The sequence below is a fragment of the Myodes glareolus genome, chromosome 27 (assembly GCF_982192425.1).
Source record: "Myodes glareolus chromosome 27, mMyoGla1.1, whole genome shotgun sequence".
NCBI classification, from domain to species: domain Eukaryota; kingdom Metazoa; phylum Chordata; class Mammalia; order Rodentia; family Cricetidae; genus Myodes; species Myodes glareolus.
Window position 1 is genome coordinate 35,453,866 of NC_142052.1, and position 6,556 is coordinate 35,460,421.

Sequence of the window (6,556 nt, forward strand, 5' to 3'; positions counted from 1 at the left end):
GAGCCCCAGTAGCCAGGGTTGAGCCTCGGATGAAGTGCAGTAAAAGGTTGTGAGAGAAATGGAAAACCGGTCAGAGTGACCTAATTGCATTCTGCCTGAACCACGCGGTTTAGGCTAAGCTAAAACATTTCATACGGGACAAGGATAGCCAAGAACTGGCCAATTAAAAATACGTCCATAGATGAAGCGTACTGCGTCTACACACCCCAAGGACAGATAGGAACATAGGAACGGGTCAACCGGGAACATACTTATGTGCATAGTTCATTTGCATAATGATATCATGCTTATTGAACTCCACGCCCTTTTGTAATCATTTGCTGTCCTCAACTAGGTCCAGGTATGCAAATTAGCTGAGAACTGGTGGTCCTGCAAGACTGTCTATAAAACGTCCTGCAATCTCCGGAAGGCAGCTCCTCCTGCCCTCACTGTGTTGAGCGTGCTGGATGAGTTCCTTGCCTGACCTGCACTGTGTTTCGGAATAAACCTTGCTTTTGCATCCAAGTCCTGGATCCCTGGTGGTCTCTCTGGGAGAGGGGGGCGAGAGTCTAGGCACAACAGTTGAACACAGAGAAACTCAGCTAAGAAATGCAATGCTGGAAGTCAGCAGTAGTGGGTGGAGTGGAAGAAATGGAACATAGGTCAGACCCTGAAGGAGCAACGACATTTAAAGGTTCCTGCCGAGGCAACGGGGGTGTTAGACGCCACAGAGAGAAAGCAGTGAGGTCGGCAGGAGAAAGACAGGTGAGGGCCACACAGACGGCAGTGAAGCACTCAGTGCTGTTGGGTGGATGCCTGCACCCAAAACTGCCTCAGAATCCGGCAACTGAGAGAAAGATCTGTGGGGGCACCAGGAAGTTCATCTTAATGGAGTCATAGGCGCCAAGGGCTGGCAGCAAGAAGATGGGGCATAGGCAGAAATCAAGCTTTTAAATGTTTGACTGGAAGGGAAGAGTTTGGAAGACCTAGGCTCCTTTTTCAGTGAACATAACAACTCGATAGTGTTTCTTCAAAATTGTCACGAGATGAAGCCCTTTCTCCTGGAGGGCCACGGCTCAAGCTTCCAAAAACTTTCAGTCACCCAGAAGACTCGTTTTTCTAACTTGGTTAGATTTTAAAAGCAAAGTTCCCCCCAAACAGAGTAATAATATAATAGAATATAGCTACTCCCCAAGATTTTGATAAGCCCTCCCACTCACGGTATCAGGTTGCTGATACCATGGCCTCTTCAACACTTAGCACCTGACAGGGGTTGGGGATGTGGCCATTTGATTACAAAAGCCAGGAAGTATGGATAAGTTGTGAAATGAAAACCAAGTAGACATCATCTCCACAATCACACCAAGCTTAGAGAGGGACTGGTGGGTGGGGTCAGTGACATTGCTCAGGGGACCTGAGTCTGCTCCTTGGAACCCACATGAAGGGGGAAGGTGATGTAGGAGATCCTTCTGTATTTCTGTTGCTTTCATTGGTTAATTAATAAGGAAACTGCTTGGCCTGATACGTCAGAACATAGGTGGGTGGAGTAGACAGAACAGAATGCTGGAAAGAAGGCAATGAGGCAGTCGCCATGACTCTCCTCTCCGAGACAGACGCAGGTTAGGATCTTTCCCGGTAAGCCACCACCTGGTGGTGCTACACAGATTACTAAATATGAGTTAAAGCAAGATATGAGAGTTAGCCAATAAGAGGCTACAGCTAATGGGCCAGGCAATGTTTAAAAGAATATAGTTTCCATGTAATTATTTCAGGTAAAGATAGCCGGGCGGGCGGCAGAAAGTGGCCCTCCGTTCATTCTAGAGGAAGGAAAGAACTGACTTTGACAAGGTTGTTCTGTGGCTTCCATACATGTGCCATAGCACATGTATATGCACACACACACACACACACACACACACACACACACACACACACAGCAATAACACAAAAGAAAAAGGAGGAAAATAAACAGCATGTGAAGATTCCCTAGAAATCCGTTTGGACTGTCGTAATGAAAATAATGAAGACTGAGACCTTAAGCGGCTAACACTCACTTCTTGTGCCTTTGGAATCTGGGAGGCATGGGCAGATGCAGGGTCTGATGAGGGCCTTGCCCAGCTCTTAGTCCTGAGCACTGTATCTTCTCACAGGACACACATGGCACATGAAGACACCTCCTCAGTCTCCCCATTGCATGAACACACTAATCTCACCGCTGGAGTTTCATTCTCATGACCTTATCTGAACCGAACGACCTCCCCAAACTCCTATCCCCATCCCACTGGGGTTAGAGTCCCACCCAGCATAGTTGTCTTGGGGAAACAGAGACAGGAAGCCTATGGTACCATAGAATCTTCATGTGGAAGTGAGGGGCTATACTTGATACGTACATACCCCTCAACCCATCGCTGCTGATGTGTCTAAGCTCTTGACCTGATGGGCCTTTTGCCCTAGAGCCTGTCTGTTAGATTGGCCGGAGGGGCCTGAACAAAATAACCCGTGGTAAATCAGAGACTCACCTTGTAATATTCCGTCACAAAGGCCCACCAGGTGTGGAACAGGGACTTCCCTCAGCACTCCTCAGCGCTCACGCCTCCCTACTCTGCTCGCCTCAAGTGAGCACGGGGTTTTGGGAAACAGAGAGAACGGTGCGTGTTTCCATTCTGCAAACACATGCAGCGTACAGAAGCCGGGCCCAGAAGCTCTTGCATTGGGGCAAGAGCTCTACCCAAGCCCTTAGTGTCAACCCTGGCTCAGCATGAATTGGTTACACGGTATTCTGGCCACAAAGCTCAGTAAGGCCTGGAATTTTCCAAGGGCAACGGTTTAGAACAGGACAATTCAGAAAACGGTGACAAAGATCATGGCCAGGATGGATATTTTGTTGCATTTGGAGACGGGTTTAACATTTTCCATCATAAAATGAATTCATAAAATGAATTATAACGTTTAAAACATTATTTGAATAAAAAAGCATTAAATATGCCTTGAAATCCCCAAGTCCGTGGTGTGTGGAGGGCACCATTAAAAGATAACGCAAGTGCTTGCTGGGAGAGGTGATCCGTACTGACTAGAAAAATGCTAAGTACAAAACTTTTGAGACCAGGGGCTGGAGAGATGGCTCAGAGGTTAAGAGCATTGCCTGCTCTTCCAGAGGTCCTGAGTTCAATCCCCAGCAACCACATGGTGGCTCACAGCCATCTATAATGAGATCTGGCGCCCTCTTCTGGCATGCAAGCATACATGGAAGGAATGTTGTATACATAATAAATAAATAAATGAATGAATGAATAAATAAAACTTTTGAGACCAAAAATCTTTCTGGTCATTCATTTTCCAGTATTAGGAAGTTTGATATTTAAATGTTTTGATGGAGGATCTCATAAAAACGACTCCCTAACCCTCCCTCCCCTCTCTCCACCTCTCCCCCACTGAAACCCGAGTCTCCCGAAGTGCGTGCCTCTGATCTGAAGTGCTTGGGATAGCATATTAGGGTTTGTGTTTTGAGGGGAGAGATCCAGAGAAGCCTGGGAGAAGAGTCTGCCCTGACTTGGGGGAAGCTGGAAGAATAGTACTAAGGAAGGGAGGGATCCCCAAAGTTCCGAAGGTCTGAAGTGGGGCCTTTCACCTTGAGGTCCTAGATCCTAACAGCTTTGCTTAGCATCCCACCCTTTGGACAGGACCAAATAAATACAATTGGCCCTCTATAGCTGCAGGTCCTGTCATCCCTCAAATTAAAACAAGGCGGACAGGACATATTTAGGAAAGCTTGTGCTGGTTCTGGATACGTACAGCTTCTACCTCCCTATTGCTGTTTGCTAAATAATACAGTAGAGTACCGACTTACATACCATGGCTAATGTAGTAAGTACATTGTCTGGAGATGAGAAAGTGCACAGGCAGATAATATGCACAGTTTATAGGTAAACACTATGTCACTTCAACTAATGAATTAGCTTTGTTTCCCGAGACAGGGCTTCTCTGTGTAGCCTCTACAGTCCTGGAACTCGCTCTGTAGAGCAGAATGGCCTCGGTGTCACTTTTACATAAGGGAAATTCCGGTATTTCTGGGGGTACCTGGAATGCCTGGAACCAGTCCTCCGGGATTTTGAAAGATAGCCGGGCTTCTTGATGTAGGACAAATGTCGTTGGTCCCGAGGCAATGGTGACTAGGAGGGAAGGAATCCTCAGCGTCCAGACCGATCATTTAGAACATTATACTGCCAATCAAAATGACAAGTAGGACAAAGAGCATTTTAGACACTAAGAAAACGAACAGAGTTTTTCTTGTTAGGCTAAGTCTGAATGGCGACAGTTACATCTGGCAGATAAGGACTCCTAAAGAAAACTGTCAAGTTATAAAATATGATGTCCAGTTTAGCAAAATGGCGGCCTTTTAAAACATAGAGGACCCCGAAGTACCCCAGGGAGTAGAGAGATAAGAGAAATGAGAACTCTTCAAGAGAGCAAAACCTTCTGAAGCTGCCTAGTGCTCTGGAGTGGGAGGGGCTGGAGCCCACATGGGCGAGACTCAAGATGTGTGAATCCTTGTAAGGTGCGCGCTTGCCATGTGGAAGCTGAGCCTGGCAAGGAGGCCCTCGTGGCTCTAGGACAGAGTTCTCTGCTCTCTTCTCTTATCTCTACTGACATTATTGACTCTCTGGAGAATGCATTTCAGCATGTGTCTTGTGGGAAAGGACGTGATGTATGTGTTTCTTTTTTGGTGAAAGCCCTCCTTGTTTTGGGGGACCACTGACTTTTTCTGGTCAGTGGTCTGGCCATGGTGGGCTAATTCTTCCATGGCGTAAGGTATGTTCTTACCGTGTGTCACTCTTCCTGCAAGTCCCCCTTCCTCCGACTTTATCTGAAGCCTAAATGATCACTGCTCTGATTCCATCAGCAAAGTTTGCCATTGGTTTGCCTCATTCCTCATTCTCAGGAACTGAAGAAAGAAAAAAAAAAACTGCTCAGAGGTCTGCCTGAAAATCTTTGGGCTGAGATTATGGGCTGTCCAACTACTTAAAATAATGATAACCTGTGAAACCGATTCTTCATTAAGCAATGCAGATTGAGTTTCTAGTATCCTCAAAGGCTCTGGATTAGGAGTGAATTATACAAACACAAATCCCGTGCTAAGACTTCCTTAATTTGTACTGGGATCAAGATAGAGAATGCAGCTGGACCAATGAGCAAACTTGCTATTAACTCTCAACCAATAATTAAGCTTGCTGTTAACCCTCAACCAATAAACTAGCCTGTTGCTACCTCTCAACCAATGAGCAAGCTTGCTGTGAACCCTCAACCAATGAGCAGACTTGTTGTTAACCCTCAGCCAATGAGCAAGCTTGCTGTTAACTCTCGCTTCACATCCAGGGTAAACTTTGACTGACTTTGTCAACAGTCACTGAATTGGGTGGTACAGCATCTTGGTTGTCTAAGGTATTTTTGAAACACACCACTCTCTCTGTGTACTTTTCTATAATGATATTCGAAAGAATAAAGGCGTCACACACAAATTCAGTTAGTTTTAGGGACTGGAATTGGCACAATATGCAGCTTCATAAGTCAATTAAGCTGGTCTACATTTAGTCTAGATAGCTAATACTTTTCACTTGGCCGTGCTATATTGCTTTTCCTTGAAGTCCTCCTCACGTCTCCTCTGCAGTGGGGTGACAGGCTCCCCGGTTAACGCTGGGAAACAATCAAAGTGTCTGCTTAGGGCTGGAGAGATGGCTCAGTGGTTAAGAGCACTGACTGCTCTTCCAGGGGACCCGGGTTCAATTCCCAGCACCCATGTGGCAGCTCACACCTGTCTGTAATTCCAGTTCCAGGGGAATCTGACATTTTCACACCAATGCACATAAAATAAAGTGTAAAAAGAAAGAAAGAAAGAAAGAAAGAAAGAAAGAAAGAAAGAAAGAAAGAAAGAAAGAAAGAAACTGTCTGCTTAAAAAGATTGGGTCAATCTTGGAGTCTTTCAGGGTGACTCACGCTTCACTTCTAGGCTTTGCCATGATGGCACTAGCATGCCTCCACCTGAGAGGAAATAAAATAGACTTTTTTTTTCTAATTGAAATGGCAAAATGCTAAATTATAAAATGTCAAGAGAAAAAAAGTTAAGCAATTTGAATTTCTGGCAAGGCGTCTCTAATTTATTTGAAGATCAGCGAAACTATGACCCAATGCTGGTTCTCAGTTGCACTGCTATATGCATGTTTTTATAAGGAATTGCTGGTTTTGTTTTTAATTTTCAGAGGCCCCCTTTTTGGAGGAATAAATTGTCTGGTGTGGGAATGTTCTTATTGCTGTGGACCTGGAGTATTTAAACCGATGGCTCTAACACGCAAGCCTGTCATTCCATCGGGGAAGTCAACATTGACAACAAACAGCGTAAGAAGACAGTGGGTAACCTGGAACCAGAAAGTGAGCTTGGATTTTTAAATTCCATCTCTTTATTACCAAAAATGTTAGCGAAACTTTCTATGAAGAAATTCTATTAGTTTTTTTTGTTGTTGTTGTTTTGTTTTGTTTCACCCTCTGCTGTTCTTGTTGCCATTTATCTACAGCATTTTGTTTG